At 40.2% G+C, this 20,778-nt stretch overlaps 1 non-coding gene across 1 annotated transcript; it reads right to left on the reverse strand.

Annotated features, from left to right (window-relative positions):
- Positions 1-1,759: 1,759 nt before the first annotated feature.
- LOC121463194 lies at positions 1,760-1,890 on the reverse strand. The gene has a single exon (XR_005976412.1). It is a non-coding gene; the product is annotated as a small nucleolar RNA SNORA3/SNORA45 family (small nucleolar RNA).
- Positions 1,891-20,778: the final 18,888 nt, after the last annotated feature.

Here is a 20,778-nt window from a genome sequence, read left to right on the forward strand (position 1 = left end):
AGTCATATCAGCACTTGTGTCCAGTAATCTCTCAATGACAATGTTATTTATACACACTCTTAACTTTGGTATTTAATCATTTATAGAAGTCTGCCAAAATATACATTTTCTATTTCCTACTTGAGTTTATGATTCATCTTCCATCATAGGGAACAGTATTTTTTTTTACAGTAGTCACTTGATGTTTTAATTTTCCTGGTGAGACATGTTCTCTACAGTGACTGGGAATGATAGGATCATGCTTGACATGGTGGTCTGTGAGAGGCCCTGCCAAGGACTTTCCTGATGGTATCAGGTTGTCTTGTATGTCTTTTGTTGATCTACATTCATTGGTCCAGTGCCGGCCTTTGCCATGTCTCCTACATATTCCAGAAGATTGAGATTGTCTATTTTTTCCATTCCCAGAGGAGATATTATTTCCAGGAATTCCTTGCCTACATTCCCTTCTCAGATGTCTTATTCTACCATAATTAAAACACTTGGCACTTTGGTGTCTCCTAATACCATTGAAATTCTCATCCTACCCAAGTCTCAGTATTATATTCAAATGTCTCATCATTTATTGTATTCAGGATCCATTCATCCATTGGTGCTGATCTGACCTTTAAAGGTCCAAGTATCTTTTAGCATTTTATGTTGATTGGCATTTTCAAAAACCATAGATTCAATAAGTACTCATCTAGCTTCTGGGTCTGTTACTCCTATCTGTACAGCCTTATTTAATCTTTGTAAAAAGTCACTAAAGTGTTCTCTCTGGCCCTGTTTAACTCTGTCATATGATTCAATTCTTTTTCCTAGTTCTCAAAACATGCTCCAAGAATTTAAGGTTGCTGTGTGGAATAGGGACATGGTGTTTACATCATAGAATGCCTGGTCCTGTTGGTATGTGGAATATCCCTCTCAAATAATTTGATCTTGAGTAGTTTCAAATATTTTTATTTTCCCCATGTTGTTCTAAAATTTTTGCCTCTTCTAGCTAGTAGCACTTCTATAACAACTGTGGTCCATCTTTGAGGACTGGAGAAACTAACTGAAGCCAGTTGTGTGGGATGGCCTTATTTCTTGAAGCCCATGCTTTCACCATTTCCCTAACAAATGGTATATGCAAGCCATAAGATACTATTGCTTGCTTAATTTCCTTTAGATAGCTCATACCTATAAGTTTGCATTTACATTTTTGAATACTTTACGGTACTTAGTACCAGATGGCTTCTCAGAGAATATTACTGGAAACTAAAACTCCAGGTAAGACGTCCTGAATGCTGTCGTATACTGCCAAGGCAAAATCCTTCTCTCCTTGCTCATCAGTTCTGATAATTTCCTCAATTATTTCAAATCTTTTTACCACTGCATTTTGTAAACTCTAAATCTCCGGTCCCATGTAGTGTTCTGTTCTAGGGCCCTCATTGATTCATTTAGCTGCTGGTCCTTATTCTGCACATATGATTCCAAGGTATAAAATTTGTCCAGTAAAGATAACTTCTCATCCTTGGACATTATTTCAATGGTGTGCATATTGCCTTCCTGGAGAGATACCCTATCCATTAATCTATCATAACTTTTTTAACAGATTATGATTTTAAATTCAACAGTATGAATTCTTTCAGATAATTTCTCAGCACCCTTTAGCATTGATTGAATTTTTCTGTCAAGTTAATGTTATCCCTTTCAATGGTATTAATTTTTCAGCTAGCTGTTCATTATTAGGCTGTAAAAGTACCTCATTCTTGGCTCTGTTATCAAACCATTTTTTTGTAGGACATGTTTCTGATCTGGGCACTAACAAGGACATTGAAGATTGCTACCAGTAGATCAAGACCAGCAGATTTTCTTTGAGAACCCTAGCACACCAGGACAACCACCATGTCGGGATGTGACTATAGTCTCGGCTCAAATCATTTTTTTTTAAATACAAATTAAAGTATTTTGAGAGTTCATCTCATACCAGTCAAAACGCTCAAGATTAACAAAACAAATGACAGGTCATTCTGGCTTGGATACGGAATAAGATGAACAATTATCCATTGCATCTGGGAGTGCAAACTTGTTTATACACTATGGAGATTAGTGTGTCAGTTCCTCCAGAAAGTGGAAATTATTCTACTTCAAAACCCAGCAATATCAAACCATTTTCTTAAGGATATAATTTAAAAGTTAATTCCCTAAACCAAGTAAATGAATGTATAAAGAAAATCACATAAGCCTTGCAGAATGCTATCCATAGTGTAAGCCCTGAATGGCGATATTGTCAGCCATCATATAATTTTTAGATTTTATTAATTCACATACCATCCTTAGGCAATTACATTGGATTGGTGTAGGTACAATATTGTTTCTTGGTTACAGTGTCTTGGCTGCAGCCATGTGGTGAAAAGATGCAGCAGAGAGAAGCATGTGGCACCGAACAGTCCCACTCTGGTTCTGCATGCTCCTGCCTACTTAAATACTGACACTTTGCAGCATCATGTCTGCCTTCACGCCACCAGGCTCCCCACTATGAGGGTAGTGGACTGAACCTCTGAAATTACAACAAACAACATGGTGATGAGGATAATGTTAGCAATAACAATAACAGTGATTCTTACCTCATTCCATCAGCCAGCTTCAAGATGGGTAAAGTCCTAAACACACATGGTTTCTAGTATGCCAACTGCCCAATGATCAAATACCTTGATAACAACAGCATACACTTAAAGGGCAAAGGGGATACATGGTTGACCTGGGGAAACCAGGAATAATGGATAAAGGGGCATAAAAGTATATGCCCCTTTTATGAACTACTGATAACAGTAGATAAAACTACTGGGAGATGGACTGCACTGAAGGCGTAAGTTATAAACAATGCCACACCAGTTTGGAATTATGATTAATAGGGTGGTATTTATTTAAAGGGGAAAAAACTTACAGATCACCGTCAGCCCTCTGTGCAACCAGGAAGGAAGTCGAGTCGCCGGTGGAGCAGGAAGTAAAGAGAGAGAGGAGAGGGAAGTGGCCACTTTTTTAAAGGGAGAGAGACCACGCCCCAATGGGCTGGTATCTCAGCGGCGATAGGCTGGAGGAGTGGGAGGACCTCCCGTAACACCTCCCCCTTTTGTTTAAATAAGAGAGTTCTAAAATTATGAAATTATATACAATAAGTACAAATATCCTATTCTAACTAGCTTAGGTCTTGTATAATAAATAACTTGGCCAAGTCATGAGAGAAAGTAACTACATTTATATAGTCTTCAACCCCATCGAAGATCTGAGAAGGGAAATAATGTTACCTGGGTAATTAGGAAGTTCAGTAAAACAACTTCCAGAACATGCAACAAATCACAGAGACAACTAGCTACCTAGGCAATCACCCAAAGTCACATTAGCAGCGTTGAAGCAACCAACTTTGGCTAAGGCCTAACATAACTGACATACCATTTTCAAAGGCAAGCAACTTTTCAAAACTATCTTACCCTGTCTTGGCAGGATATGACAGCCCTGTTTTATCCATTGATGCACACTCTGTATCTTTGTCAGTGGTTGAGGTATGGGCATTTCTTTGCCCCAAGGCCAGTTCTGCCAAAGAGAAAGGCTCCAGGTGGAGTGTCTTTGGTGCTCAACATTCTCTCGGGAATAGAGTGGTGTTGCCAGGAGCAATTGTTTCTCACTACCACAAAACTCTGAGTTAGATTAAAGGCCATTTTCTACAGCTCTTTGAAGAAGTTGAAGATTATCCATCTATACTGAGTATAATCACTATATATCTAAAGAACCTGATTAGTCTAATTATAAATGACAAACTTAGATGACTATTAGTCTATATAATTCTCAATATCTATCTAACTTAAAGACTAAGACAATAAACGACTGTGAAACAAATGAGGACAATGACCTCCAAATATAAACAATGTACAAATATACATTGCAGTAGGTAAATATATATCAATACACAAACATTATATAAGTATCTTAATCAGAGGTAGAAATGTACACTGCAATATGGTAAATATATACTATATATATCAATACAATATATGTCAATACATAAAAATGTTTTAAACAGAGTTAAAAACATGCATGCATACAATAGTCAATATAATTTAACTTTGTATCAATATACAAGAATCTATACCAATATATTTGTCTAAAAACAGTAACTCACAATTACAAATCTATTATCCCATCATCCCTCTTTTTTTTTCAAAATGATCCCTGAGCTTATAAAATTCCTCCCCCAACCCTCAATTGTATACTAATTATAATCGACCCCTAAATGATGTCCCTAAACCCAAGGGCAAACTTTACTGGGAGAGGGGACGTCGTCCTCTAGAATTACTTCCAGCTGTCATGGGGGCGACGTTCTTTCTGGGGGATCCTGTGAAAGTAAAATGATGGTTAAATTTCAAGATCAATGTCTTTTAAAATTGCAAATAGTCTCGGAGTATTTTGTGCAGGTCTGGCCAAAATGTTGTATAAGATGTGCACCATTTCAGCTAACCAAGTTGGAACTGTCTTGTGCAGCTGGTACCCAAAGCAGGTCTTGTAGTAGCACTATCAGTATCATGATGTCATATCAACCAGGTGGAGTTGTTGTTATGGGGCCCCATCTTCTTCCTGGAAACTTCAAATGTCACTTCAGGAAAAACTCATTGTTCATTGTGAAAAACTTAAACATTAATCATATAGACATATATGTATATATTCACTGAAAGGCATGATAGATATATTCAATGAAAAGTATGATAGATATGAAGAAAAGCAAAGATGTTTTCTAAACTCATATTTCTTTCTGTCCCATATCATGGGTCTTGACATGAGACAGAAACTCCAGAAACTCTGGGTTTTTCTCTTACTAACAGGCTTGGAATTGGAGAGGGACTGAGCCAGAGTCCAACTTCAAAACCAGCTTTATAAATTTAGAAATATGGTTTAATATTACTTACACAACCCATTCAGTTTTCTTGATATTTCCTATTGGGCAGGTATTTTTCCATCTATCAGTATCCAAACATCCAGGGTCTCTTGAATTTTTCAAAGATGAGTGTTTTCCTGTGGAGATAGGAACAGAACCCTGCCCTCATTCTATATGTTTTTCTTACCACCTGTATGAATATCATCATTGTGGATGAGTTGTCATTTCTCCTTTCCAAGAGGTTTCTCCTCTTCAAATCGAAACTTTATTAATTTTGATGGTATCCACAATTTTTCTTCTCCTGTGGAAACAAGAGCAAAACCCTTTCCCCAACGTAGCACATCTCCTGGCTTCCATTGAGAGGTCAGCACATCTTTGAAATAAATCGGTTGATTTAGTTCAGCAGACTTTACCATTATCCAATGTCTTTCTGCTGCTGTCGTTCCTTTCTCATTAGCATTAAGAAAATTCAAGGTTAATAAAGCATTATGTAATCTATTTCTGGGGGTATTTTCGGTCCCTTTCTGTTTGTTCAGCATATCCTTTATAGTACGATTTGATCTTTCTATAACTGCCTGACCTGTAGGATTATTTGGTATACCTGTAATGTGTTTTATATTATAATAATCAAAAAAGCGTTTCATTTTCTTAGATACATATGCTGGACCGTTATCTGTCTTTATTTGCGCAGGTATACCCATGATGGCCATAACTTCCAATAAATGTGTGATTACTGAATCAGCCTTTTCTGAGCTCAGGGCAGTAGCCCATTGAAAACCTGAATACGTGTCTATGGTGTGGTGTACATATTTTAATTTACCAAATTCCATAAAGTGGAACACATCCATCTGCCAGATTTCATTTCTCTTAGTACCCTTTGGGTTACTACCTGCAGGCAACGGTGTTTGATTATAGAAAGAACAAGTAGGACATCTCTTTATAATGTCCTTAGCTTGTTGCCAAGTAATGGAAAATTCTTTCTTTAGGCCTTTACTATTGACATGATGCTTCTTATGAGATTTTGAGGTCTGCAACACACTTCCAATCAATAATTGATCAATCTCAGTGTTGCCTTGGGCTAGAGGACCAGGCAGACCTGTATGGGACCGGATATGTGTTATGTACATCGGACAAAGCCTGTTCCTGATTATGTCTTGTACCTGGATAAACAATGAAGTCAACTCTGTGTCATCTGGTATAAATTCAGCGGTTTCAACATGCAAGATAACTCTTTCTGCATATTGTGAATCTGTAACTATATTAAGAGGTTCTTTAAAATTCCTTAGCACCATAAGAATGGCATACAATTCTGCCTTCTGGACAGAATTATAAGGGCTTTGTTCCACCTTACTCAATTCATCTGACTTGTAACCTGCTTTCCCTGATTTATTTGCATCAGTATAGAACTAACGGCCTCCAGTTATTGGAGCATCACGTATAATTCTACGAAGAATCCAAGAAGTTCTTTTTATAAGGTTAAGTCTACCACTTTTGGGATAGTTGCTATTAATTTCTCCCCAAAAATTAGCAAAAGCTCTTTGCCACTGTTCACTGTCTTCCCATAATTTTTTTATTTCTTCAGTAGTAAAAGGCACTATAATTTCTGCTGGGTCTATACCTGCTAGTTGACGAAGTCTCAGCTTACCTTTTATAATTAATTCAGAGATTTTTTCCACATAAGTTTTTAATTTTTTACTTGGTTTATTAGGTATAAATATCCACTCTAAAATAATATCTTCCCTCTGCATTAGAATCCCTGTAGGAGAAATTCTGGAAGGCAATATGACTAGGATGCAGCTAAGATTTGGGTTCACCCTATCCACATGTGCCTTCTTTAATTTTTCCTCAATCATTGTCAGTTCCTTTTCTGCTTCAGCTGTCAGTTTTCTTGGACTATTCAAATCTTTATCACCATCTAAGGTTTTGTTTAAATGAACTATTAGATCAGGTGTTATCCCAACAGCTGGTCGTAGACTGGAAATGTCTCCTAACAATCTTTGGAAGTCATTAAGAGTCTTTAACCGGTCTCTCCTAATTTGTGCCTTTTGTGTTTTAATTTTCTCTAACCCTATTCTGTAACCTAGGTAATTAATAGAATTTCCTCTTTGAATCTTTTCAGGGGCAATTTGTAATCCCCACCTAGGCAAGACTTTCTTTACTTCTTCAAACATCCTTTCTAAAGTATCTTTATTTGAATCAGATAACAAGATGTCATCCATGTAATGATAAATTATGGACTTGGGGAATTGTTTACGAATTATTTCCAATGGCTTACTTACAAAATATTGGCACAATGTAGGACTATTGAGCATCACCTGTGGGAGGACAGTCCATTGATATCTCCTATTAGGCTGAGAATTATTATAAGTAGGCAATGTGAAGGCAAATTTTTCTCTATCCTTTTCTTGTAACAGTATAGTGAAAAAAACAATCTTTCAAATCAATAACTATAAGAGGCCATCCTTTTGGTAACAGAGAAGGCAAAGGAATTCCAGATTGTAGTGGGCCCATAGGTTGAATTACTTTGTTGACAGCTCTTAGATCTGTCACCATTCTCCATTTACCAGATTTCTTTTTTACAACAAACACAGGAGAATTCCAAGGGCTGGTTGATTCTTCAATGTGGTGAGCATCTAGTTGCTCCTGCACCAGCTGTTCCAATGCCTGTAGTTTATCCTCAGCTAGAGGCCACTGTTTGATCCATATTGGCTTCTCAGTTAGCCATTTTAAAGGTAAGGCTGTTGGTACCTATAAAGGTTTGGTATTTGCTGTATGTTCTTGTACAGCCTGAACGGCTGGTGACCTTTTTCCATAATACCTTATCATATCCTTCCCAGAATTATGAGTTCCTGGAACTACAGGAATGTTAATCTGGGTATTCCATTGTTGTAGCAGGTCATGGCCCCATAAATTTATGGCAATATTGGCTATATATGGCCTTAGTCTTCCTATTTGTCCTTCGGGCCCTATGTATTCAACCCATCTTGTGCTTTGTTTTACACGAGATAGGGTTCCAATTCCCAGGAACTGAACATCTACCTCTTGAAGAGGCCAATTCGGATGACAAGATTCTGGGGTAATGATACTTACATCCGCATCTGTGTCTAATAAGCCTTCAATAAAAGTGCCATTTATCCAGACTCTTAGCTTTGGTCTTTGATCATTAATAGAAGTCTGCCAAAATATACGTTTACTCTGTCCTACTGGGTCTTTTGACTCATCCTCCACACGTATTTCATCATTTAGACCAGTATTACTTTTTACAGCAGAAATTGGAGCTTTTAATTTTCTTGGTGAGGCACATTCTCCACTGTGACTGGGAACGACTGGGCCACTGTTGGCTTGGGGGCCTGTGAGAGGCCCCTCAAGGAGTTTTCCAACGGTTTCGGGTTGCCTTGTTTGTCTGTTGTTGACCTGCATTCGTTGGACCAATGTTGGCCTTTACCGCATCTCCTACATATACCTGAAGGCCTAGGTCTCCTATTTTTGTCATTCCCAGAGGAGATAATATTCCTAGAAATTCTGTGCCTGCCATCCCTTTTCAGATGCCCTAATTTACCACAATTAAAACACCTGGCAGTTTGATGTCTCCTCATTGCTTTGGAAATCGCTTCTCCTACCCAAGATTCATCATTATAGCTAAACGTCTCAACATTCATTGTATGCTGAATCCATTCATCCATAGGTGCTGATCTAGACTTTAAAGGCCCAATTATCTTTTTGCATTCTATGTTTGCATTCTCAAAAGCTAGAGATTCAAGAAGTATTCGTCTAGCTTCTGGGTCTGTTACCCCTATGTCCAGAGCCTTAATTAATCTTTGCAAAAAGTCAATAAAGGGTTCTCTCTTTCCCTGCCTAATTCTGGTATATCATTCAACCCTTTTTGCTGGATCTTGTATCCTATTCCAAGCATTTAAAGCGGCTTGGTGACATAGACACAGTACTTCATCATCATAAAGAGCTTGGACCTGTGGATCAGCATATTCTCCTGCACCAAGAATTTGATCTTGGGAAACCTTGACACCTTTTGCTCTTCCTTGCTGTTCCATATGTTTGGATTCTTCTCTGAAATAAATTCCAAACATCAAGGAAGGTCCATTATCTAAAACTGCAGACACTAACTGATGGAAATCATGGGGGGTAGCTCTAGCATTAGAAGCCCAAGTCCTTATCATTTCCTTTACATATGCAGAGTGCAAGCCAAAATTAACAATAGCTTGCTTAATTTCTTTTAGATCATTCATTGCTATTGGCATCCATCTAGCTTCTCTGACTCCCTTTGAGCCTTTAGAAGTTGACGCTTTGTCAGAATTAAATATAGGGTATGCCGCTAAAACCTTGGGTAAGCCAGTTCTAATAGCTGGTGTTGGCATTGGATCCTGTCCTTGTGCCTTATTACTCTGTTCACCAGCTCCAGTCATTTCTTCAATCATTTCAAGTCTTTTTATTATTGTCTTTATTATTGTCTCATTTGAATCCTGAATCTCCTGACCTGCATGAGTTTCTAGTAAAGATTGTATGGTTCTTAGGAGTGCCATGATCTTCCTAAATGATAGCATATGCAAAAGAATACTGAAACCTAGTAACCAGTAAAATAAGTTATCCCCATAGTCATATAAACCTTGCATGATATAACCCATTGTATTGGTAATCAGAACAGTAAAATTCGCGTTGGAAACGAAAACTGCCATATTACCTATTATCCAGCAGGTGGCGCTGTTGCCAAGTAGCGATGAAAACAGGGTCCTGTCTCAGAGTCTGCCTAGTATTTGTTAAAAACTGGAAAATGTAAGTTGCTCAACAAAGTAAATATAATTAAATCAATTCCAGAGATGGAACCAGAAACCCAGAATCCAGGGGTAGAAAAGAGCAACCTGGAAGCCGCTTATGCCTCCATGTGACAGAGTCACCCTGAGGGGTTGCAGCTTTCAGCAACCACGTGCTCTGGTTCGCGCCACTTAAGAGCTGTGCTTGCAAGGGAGATTTAAAAACGACTCAGAAAAGAGCAACCCATGCAGGCGGAGACTACACGGGCCTGTGGAGTTCAAATCCATGTGGGGAGGCCAAGGCCGCCGCTGCAAGGCACAGGCTGCGGATGAGGAAGGGAAGGCTCCCGCCAAGCCGAACTCGCGGCCAGCAGCCAAGTGGGGAAAGGAGAGGTTCTAAAACCAAACGTTGGGTGCCAACTGAAGGCGTAAGTTATAAACAATGCCACACCAGTTTGGAATTATGATTAATAGGGTGGTATTTATTTAAAGGGGAAAAAACTTACAGATCACCGTCAGCCCTCTGCGCAACCAGGAAGGAAGTCTAGTCGCCGGCGGAGCAGGAAGTGAAGACAGAGAGGAGAGGGAAGTGGCCGCTTTTTTAAAGGGGGAGAGACCACGCCCCAATGGGCTGGTATCTCAGCGGCGATAGGCTGGAGGAGTGGGAGGACCTCCCGTAACACTGCACTGGTAACAGGAGATAGTGATTAGTACATAGACCAGAACTGGATAATATGAGGACAGAAAGTGGAGCACCTCCAATACATCATTTTTTTTTTTATCTAAGAAAAGGGAGGCAATATGGTACCTTTGAATAATCTGGAATTTTTGATCATAGGTCAAGAACAAAACCCTGAAAATTACCATTTAGTAGTTGTTTACCCTTTCAACTTTTTAAAATTAAATTTATGTGCATAGGGTTTTCACATATACATTTCTAGATTCTGTGGAGGCAAGAAAGTGGCATTGGATCCCACAGAATTTGAGGCACAGTTGGTTGTGAGCTGCTGTTTGGGTGCTGGGACTCCACCTTAGTTACTTGAAAAATTAGCCAGTGCTTTTCACAGCTGAGAAAGGAGACCCAATAATTAGAATTGTGAGAGAATTATAAGTTAAAAAATAACGGAATATGTAAAAATTAAATATCTACCTTGTCCTCGTTTGATTTTCTCTAGCTGTGATAAAATAATGACCCAAGCCAGCTTGGGGATGAGAGGGTGTATTGAAATTAGAACCTTCTAGTTTCTGATTGAGCTTCTGCCCTGGCTTCCCTCAATGTTGAGCATTAGTGTATAAGCTTATATTTAAAAAGAGGCATTCTAGAAAGAAAAACCTAAAAGATTGTGGAATAAATGTACAAGGATGAATAAAAGGTTTGACTTTGAAAGACCTAAAAAAGGGCATTTAGTTGGGTATTTAGTGTTACATGAGAAAGAAAACTGTGAAATTGTGTGGGATTAAGTTGTGATTGTGAAGTCTCTGACTGAGTGCTTTACATGACTGTTGCTTTGAGTTTTCAATATCAACATTTATTCACTGCTATCTAGTTAATAAAATATGATCCAGATCTCTCAAATATTATATCCTACTGATATCAATTATTATCATCTGAAATATGACATAAGTAGTTGCTAGACTTCTAGATTCTGTCTCCATCTCTCTACTGATTTTGACATTGCAAACATAAGGACATTCTGAATGGACCAAGGACATTGGAGAATGAAACTTTTTTCTAGACATAAAATAATCTTTGTTTTCTTGTCAGCTCATGGGCAAAAATGATTTCATATCCCTTCTTCTTCATCTTCCTACACTACTGTAAAAGTGGGGTACAACATGCTTTTGTGTAATGAATGGATTCTTCTGAGATTGGAACATTCCATCTTGCAGGGAGCTCCTTAAACAGGATGTTGAACAGCTCAAAAATACTTTAGGAAGTCCCTGAAACTGACAAAATTCACTAGGCCCCTCCCTTCTCCAGTAAGTTCTCCTCAGAAGAGGAGTGCCAAGACGCAAAGAAAACTTTCAAAGAAGCAACACTGCAAAGAAGTCTGAGACTAGACCATTGGCCTGGAAGAAGCAGAAACCAGCTGAGCTGCCTAGGAGAGGTTGAGAACATCTGAGGCACCTGAAAATTATACTCCCCAACCTGTTGTGCCACCTACAGGCTGTGCAGTGTGCCCCAAGTTCCCAACTTTTTTAGATTCTACCCATGTAGGGGTAGGTTTTAGTTATGCATCAGACTTGGAGACATTTCTGCTCCTGTTAATAACTATATACCCATATTTCTATAAGTAACCTCAATAGTACTCAGGGGTTCATGAAGCTGGACTGGTATCCATATTTTTGGTCAGTTGTTGGTTTTGAGTGAGGTAACACAGACCCAGACCCAGAAAGACAATTATCACATGTACTCACTCATAAGTGGTTTTAAACATAAAACAAAGAAAAGCAGCTCACAAATCACAATCTCAGAGAACCTAGACAACAATGAGGACCCTAAGAGAGACATACATAGATCTAATCTACCTGGGAAGTTGAAAAAGACAAGATCTCCTGAGTAAATTGGGAACATAGGGGCCTTGGGTGAGTCTTGAAAAGGAAAAGGGAGAGGCACAAAGGGGAGCAGAGAAAAATGTAGAGCTCAATAAAAATCTATTTTTAAAAAAGGTAAAATGTACAGACATCAACAGAAAAAAAAAAGATATCTTGAGAGGATTGGGTTAGAAAAGAGCTGAACTAATCAATGACAATGGTAAGAACTGGATTACTGGTATATCTGAGTTTTTTGTCCATGAACATGGTACACCTTTTCACTGATATGTCTGAATAAGTATAATATTCTTGCCATATCTGTGCATATACATATGTATATATAATGGCATGTGTATAGTAGAATTATACTCAAATATTTTATTTTTAGTGGCTGCTAATATTAATAGTAATACACATTTTTCAATCACAGGTTCTATTTTTTAAGTGCCAATGGGTAGGGAAGAAACTTACTCTTAAAGTATTAACTTTTGTCCTGCAGTCTTGCTTATAATCATTTATTAGTTTAGAATGGTTTAGAATTAGTTTAGAATGGTTTAGAATAGTTTCATTTTCTACATATAATTTCTCAATAAAGATGATTTAATTCCTTCTTGCCAACATAAAAAACAAATTAAAAAAGGAATTCAAAACAAATAAATCTAAAATAAAAACTTTTCAAATTTTAAAACTTGCCTGCCACCTTTCTGACAAAATCTAACCTGGAGGATCCTAGACAACATTGCCTTGATTGACCTTGATCTGATGGGTTTTGTTTTATCTTATATTTTATTTTGTAAAAAAAAACACATCAGATAAATCCCACATCCACATCACTCACAAAATTATAACTTGCATCAACCTTGTTCAGTCCTCTGAGATGTATCCTTGCTCTGTGCACACTCTTGTGAGATTCAAAGGCTCATTCCATGCTCTCAGTGCTGTACCACTGGGGCAGACCATCAAGTGCATCACTGACTGCCAGGCCAATTCCCACCTCAGCCTTTGGGCTCATCTCCTTGTATTAATCCAGGAGACCAAGTCTATCTGAAAACCTTCCCATAGAATAAAAGACACTTTCCTTTATAAAAATCAAATAGAGGACAGCTTCAAGTGCAATCAAGCTGCAAGGCCCACCTCCATGGGTCACCGGCACCCACAGAAGCACCTGTGAGGTACTTGAAAATGTCTGCCTCTTTTCTTTCTCATGCATCCTCGACCCCAAATAATTACAAATGGTGATTTGAAACAAAGGAACTGAAAATGCATCACATGAGCACAGATGGTAGGAAGTTAACGCCAGCATCATGTGTAACATCAACGCAACCAGGAAGAGGATGTGCTCACCAATATTGACAAACAAAATGTACAAAACTCAATTATACTTCTATATACCCACAATATAATACTTGAAAATGCAATTAAGAAAACAAATCCATTTATCTCCCAAAATTAAAGACATGAAACTAAATTATACCAAAGTAGGGTAAGTTATAGCTGAAAACAAGTCTTGTTTAAAAGAGCCTGATTATCTATCTATCTATCTACCTATCATCTATCTATCTACCTATCATCTATCTATCTATCTATCTATCTATCTATCTATCTATCATCTATCTATCTATCTATCTACCTATCATCTATCTATCTATCCATCTATCTATCTATCTACCTATCATCTATCTATCTATCTATCATCTATCTATCTATCTATCTATCTATCTATCTATCTATCTACCTATCATCTATCTATCAATCAATCTATCTACCTATCTATCTATCTATCATCTATCTATATCTATCTATCTACTATCTATCTATCATCTATCTATCATCTATCTATCTATCTATCTATCCATCTATTTTTTCTTATTTCTGTTTGTATATCTGTGTGTCCATACCAGTGCCGTGGTCACGAATAGCAATCAAAAGACGGGAGAACAAAAACAAACTTACGAAGCTCGTTTCTCTCCTTTCACCACCTGGATTTCAAGGGCTCACATCTAGGTCTCCATGACTGGCAGAAAGCACCCCCACCAACTGAGGTATCTTGCAGGACAAAAACCTAAAGTTTTAAGTAAAATAAAAATCACCTCGTGTCAATGGGTTACAAACCTATTAGTAATCTGATAATAAATTTATATGATTTATACGTATACTCAAGGTCATATTTAAGGAACCCCAGTGGCCAACCTTATCAGATTTGAAAATTGCTTCAGAAATCAATGGAATTGCAAGGCCGTTAGAATACAGGAACAGCCATGGGAAAGAGCAAAGCAGACTAAAGGGATTCACGGTTCACAGTTCAATAACTAACTTTAAAGCAATTATCATTAGGGTAGGATAGAGCTGCAGATGGGCCTAAGGAGTGCACATTTATCCAGCATGCTCAAGCTCCTGCATTGAATGTCTAGCTTCGGTGGGGACAGGAAATTATTTAAAAGAGAAGAAAAGGAAAGGGGAGGAGGAGAAGCTGGCGAAGAAAAGAAAAGCTTACTAACTGCGACATGGCTCAGCTGGTACATAGGAGCCCTTGCAACACAAGCCAGACAATCTGAGGTCTGTCTGTGAACCACGGAAAGAGAGCAATCATTTCATAAAGTTGTCCATGACCTCACATCTGTCTCACCACAGGGATCCTCCACTCTGCCGCCCTTGACTGTGGCTGCACGTTTCTCTTCCTTTTCGACCTTGGCTCCATCCAGGGCAGCCCCTCTCCTAGAACAGCCGCTGGCTGCATGCAGTGCAGCCATTGGGGACATAAAATGCAAGCTGTCACAGTCCATGCACAGAAGAGCGTGCTAGGAAGTGGGGTCCGCAGACGTCCTCAATGCGTCAGCGAACCAGCCTGGACTGGCATTCTCAGTTCCCCGGCATGCAGCCCTACAGTCACTGGCTCAGTGCAGCTCTCCTACCGCTGCCTGCCCTCCATCACCTGCCTGGTGCTTGGGACTTTGCTCTTTAACTCTAATCTTCGCACAAAGCTGAATAGTCCAGGACTCCGGCGCCACCTTTCCCCCAGCGCGGGAAGGACCCAGCACAAAGGCTCCCATGGCTCAGCCAATTGCTCCCCCATTTCTGGGGACCGAGGTCCCATGCTCTCCAAGGAGAAGCTGCCAAGCTGGCCGCACAGTAAGGGGCAGCGGTGACCCACTTTGGCCTTCAACATCTCCCTGAGGCCCACAGCAGGGCAGCTGGGAAGAGCCTGCCTCCTACTCCCATCAGAACTTCTGATTGAGGTCCTGATTGGTTGGAAAGTCCTGAATGAGACCTACAACTAGTCCCATGCCTAACTCCGCCAGGTGCAGACCTATGCATGAGAATTTTGCTTTTAAGCAGAATTTGCTCCTGCCTGCCTGGCAGGGTTGTCAAGGCTGTCTTTTTGTAATCCAGTAGGCACTTCCTGTGCTTCCTCCTGGCACAGAGCCTTTAGTGTGCACAGTCCTCTGTGCACTCATGCCCAAAGGAGAGATGGCCTCGCCTCAGAACTCAAGGAGCACACAGCCCACCCCAAGTCCAATGGTACACTTCATTGTCTTACAAAGAACATTATAGGATTTGGAAGGGCAATGGAGCTGTTATTTCTACAGAAGTGCTAAGGACTTAATAGGTCACAGGGAGGTTCCTGAGGGCACTCTGGAGGATTATAGTTGATGAGATAATAATTATCAATTGCTAGAGATGCAAGAACCTAGACATCTTTAGCCCACAGCTGGTCATGTTAGATGAGGCCGATAGCCCAACATTCTCCAGGGATCTAGAATTACCCCTATGGCACACCAAAGACAGCTCTCCCTCTATCTCTGTCTCTAAGGTTGCACAGTTTGAACCATGAATAAAAACATAACAGGGGTTGGTGTGAGGCACAGTGTAGAGACACCTGTGGCCAGCCTTCACTTCCTGGATCTGTTGCCAGACTTTACACCTTGGACAGAAAGAACTGACTCCTGCAAATTGTCCTCTACCTCTCTATGGCACAGACATGTTCATACACACAGACACACATACCTGTCCCTGTGCACAACACTAAATAGGAATATAAAGACACACATACCTGTCCCTGTGCACACACACTGAATAGGAATGCAATTAAAAACTAGATGAGTGTGGTGGTGCACATCTTTAATCCCAGCACTTGGCAGACAGATGCAGAGTAATCTCTGTGAGTTTGAGGTCAACCTGGTTTACACAGCAAGATTCAGGACAGCCAGTGCCACCCTACCTCAAAAAAAACCAAAACCAATTCCTCACCTCCAAAACAAGCCAAACCAAACCAAACCAATCCAAACCAAACCAAACCAAACAGAAACCCGACAAAACAAAAAAGTAATTAGAAATCTAAAGAAAAATCTAAAATAAAAACAACACATGCTGGGCTGGAGAGATGGCTCAGAGGTTAAGAGCACACTGACTGTTCTTCCAGAGGTCCTGAGTTCAATTCCCAGCAACCACATGGTGGCTCACAACCATCTATAATGAGATCTGGTGCCTTCTTCTGGCATGCAAGCATACATGGAAGGAATGTTGTATATATAATAAATAAATAAAAAACAACACATGCCAAGCTAGCTTTGTGTGTGATTACACACTTATAACCCAAAATTCTGAAGAGGCAAGAGTTGAAGCTTTCCTGCCAGCTTCACAGGGAATTGGTACTACCCTGGGATAAATGAACCCATCTTTCAAGAAAGTGAAATGAATATCCAAGTAATATGCCAAAGGGGGACACAATTATCATGCATGTTAAGTTTAGTTTATATACAGAGAGATCATATCACTGACCCATGAAATGCAGCAAAAAAGAAGACACCCCTGTCAGCAAAAATCATTTGTAACTCTCAAGCTCCACAGTGACTTAACATGTCACTAAAAGATCATCTTTGCTCTTTAACTCTAATCTTCGCAAGAAGCTGAATAGTCCAGGGCTCTGGTGCCACCCTTCCCCCAGTGCGGGAAGGACCCAGCACACAGGCTCCCATGGCTCAGACAATCACTGAGCATCATTAGAAAAACTTTAGTGGATGTTCACCTTCCTAGACCAGGATGGAGGGGGGAGGACTTTGGTCTTTCCACAGGGCAGGGAACCCTGACTGCTCTTCAGACTGGAGAGGGAGGGGGAGAGGAGTGAGAGGAGGGGGAGGGAAATGGGAGGCTGGGAGGAGGCGGAAATTTTTTTTCAATAAAAAAAATAAAAAGAAAAAAAAAGAAGAACCTTAGCTATACTGACTTGATAACAAGCAGACTTTGGGCAGACATTATTAATATTGGGGTCAGGGCAGCTTTCACAGGCTTTGCCCCTCACCCATCCTCAACAAGGTAAAAATCATATTAGTCAGGCTGTTGATCATGGTTCTGACGCTTAAAGACACAGCTGTTTAAAGATAGCAGATGTGGCGTCTATTAGATGCCGCCTTGCTTCCCTGCAGCCCAGGTCTCTCCAGCTGTGAAGAGCAGAGTGCTGATGAGGCTGCCTCCATCCCTCTCCCCAGCACGCACAGACCCGGTGACCAGGTCTAGGGGACTTGCGTTGTGGCCTCACCCCTTATCTACTCTGTCCCAACCTCAGGGTCTCAAACCACCTATCCCTCACAGAACATCTATCTATTACCTTAGAGCGCCTATCCTCTGAGAAACCCCTAAAAATAAGAACAACCCCCTTGTTTAATGGAAAGTTTTTTTTTCAAAGTTAGATGCAGAACATCTATGTCCCCAAGCCCCACTCTTGTGGGGCAGAGTTAAAGAAAGATGTTTGATCTTCTGCTCGTAGTGAGGTAGATATCTGTGAATGGGAGCTTAGAGGAGCATCGTAGGAATTTCAGGCCATTCAGGGCTATTTCTCTTTACAAGTAAGGATAATTCCATTGTGTGTATGTACCACATTTTCATTGTCTACTCATCAGCTGATGGACATCTATACTGCTTCTTTTTCCTAGAGATTATGACTAGAACAGCAATCAACATTACTGAGCAAACACACCTGTAGTTTGGGTCTATTCCAAGGACTGCTATAGCTTGGTCACAGTGCAGATTTATTTTTGGCTTTTCTTTTTAGACTGGGTCTAACTGTTAAGCCCTGACTATCCTGGAACTCACCATGTAAAGCTGGCCTGAAACTCACAGAGATCCCCTACCTCAGATTCCTGAGTACTGGGATTTAGGAATTTTGCCAACGTACGTAACACACTTCTTGTAATTGAGGAACATTTGTGTCATACCTGGAAGACATTATCTTACTGCAAACCTCTTCTGGATTAATGAAGCAGCTAAATGTTCCAGTCATTCAGACTAAAGCTTTGTTGACCTTCCAATGTGAGCTCAAAAGTTAGTGCCTGAATGAGATAGAAATATTATGAGTTGGTTTGCAGATTTTTCTGTTTGTCAGGCTCACAGCACTCAGAATTGGACAGCTGCCACTTTACAGTCTTATTCTAAGACAACTCGGACACAATCTGATGGGCAGAAAATGTGACAGCAGGCAGAGCTATGACAAGTACATATAGTCACATGTTTTTCTTGGGAGGTCCAATGGCCACTTTTGTTTTCATGTACTGGCTGTGTATGGATTTCTGTAATTGCTAAAATGGCCCATAAAGAAAATTATTCTGGTATCAGACATTGATGTTATGCATGGGCTCAGTAACATGAACTTTTGTTGTTCATGGCTATGCTCTAAGCCAAAGATGCCATCTTTGTGAGTTCATCTGTGTTTGCCTGCAAAAGATCATCCCAGCTGAACTAATTGACTGTTGACCTTTCCTCATGAAACGACGGGGGAAGAATCATTGGACCCTCATCTGAATATTCAGTGACTTCTCTCAATCAGTTAAATGCAGTTCTTCCCCAATTGTACATTGCCTCAGGGTCCAGAGGAAAGGAATGAAGGAAGGGTGCTTCATGTTTGCATCCATGAAAAAGCCAACATGCTTTTTCATGCTGGGTGCAGACCCTCCAGTGTGCTTAGAGTCACTCACTCTGGAACAGTTCACCCACACTGTGCAATTAACCCTAGTAACCTCATTGGTTCCCTGGAGTGAACTTTGTGGGGAATTCACCTTTAGTTGGTTTGGGGGGCTGTGGAAGAGCGAGAGGGGCATTGCTCAGCCTTCTGTCATCAGGGAAAAATTTTCTCAATAACTTCTACCAGGAGACATCTACTGATGAGTGCTGAATGGTATCCTATTCGTGCATAGTAACATAATAATGGCCACTCAAATGAAATAAATAATATTCTTTCTAACTGGGGCTTGCTTTCAGTTCAGAAGTTTAATCCTTTGTTATCATGGCAGCATGCAGGAAGACATGGTGCTGGAGAAGTAGCTGAGACTTCTATATCCAGATCTGCAGGCAGCAGAAACAGAGAGAAAAGGAGAGAGAGAGAGAGAGAGAGAGAGAGAGAGAGAGAGAGAGACATTGGGCCTGGCTAAGGCTTTTGAAACCTCAAAGTCTGTCCCTGGTGACACACCTCCTCCAACAATGCCACACAATTTTTATTTTGAAACTATTCTTTCTTATTTTACAAACCAATCCCAGTTCCCATTCTATCTCCTCTTCCCACTCCCCTCCCCATACCCCACCTCATCCCCTGCAACCACTCCTCAGAGAGGATATGACTTCCCATGGGGAGTCAACAAAGTCAAGTTTATCACTTTGAGGCAGGACCAAGGCCCTCCCTCCTATATTGAGCAAAGTATCCCTCCAAAGAGAATGGGCTTCAAAATCCAGTTCAAGCATTAGAGAGAAGTCCTGTTTCCACTATCAGTGGAACCACAGACTGCCCCAGACACACAACCATCACTCACATTCACAGGGCCTAGTTTCATCCTTGTTGTCAGGCCAGAGTCAGTGAGATTCCACTAGCTCAGGTCAGCTGTTTCGTGGTCTTGACCCCATTGCTTATATTATCACCCCTCATTCTCTTTGATTGGATTCTGGGGGCTTGGCTTAATGCTTAGATGTGAATCTCTGTATCTGCTTCCATCAGTTTCTGGGTGAAGGTTTTATGATGTCAATTAAGGTAGTCATTAATCTGATTACAGGGGAAGGCCAGTTCAGGCACCTTCTTCACTACTACTTAGGGTCTTAGCTATAGTTATCCTTGCAGATTTCTGGGAATTTCCCTAGTACCAGGTTTCTCGTTAGCCCCACAATGGCTCCCTCAATCAAGAAATCTCTTTCCTTTTTCTCCCTCTCTGTCCTTCCCTCATCTTGGCAATTCCATTCCCTTATTTTCTTCTCCCCCTCCCCCACCTGTCCCCTCCTCTTATGCCTTTCTTTCTTCACCTCCCCCACTCTTCTAATTTTCTCAGGATATCTTGTCTATTTTCTCTTCCCAAAGGGATTAATATATGTCTCTCCTTGTTACATAGCTTTTCTGGGGTCGTGAACTATAGGCTGGTTGTCTTTTGCTTTATGTTTAATATCCAATTTCTAGTGAGTACATACCATGTTTGTCTTTCTGGGTCTCATTCAAGATTTTTTTTCTAGTTCCATCTATTTACCTGCAAATTTCAAGATAACATTGTTTTTTGTTGTTGTTGTTGGTGGTGGTGTTTTTAACCACTGAGTAGTACTCTATTGTGTAAATGCTCCACA

Source organism: Microtus oregoni, unplaced genomic scaffold (assembly GCF_018167655.1).
Source record: "Microtus oregoni isolate MIOR12 unplaced genomic scaffold, Mior012 000025F_ref0000491, whole genome shotgun sequence".
Taxonomy (NCBI): Eukaryota; Metazoa; Chordata; class Mammalia; order Rodentia; family Cricetidae; genus Microtus; species Microtus oregoni.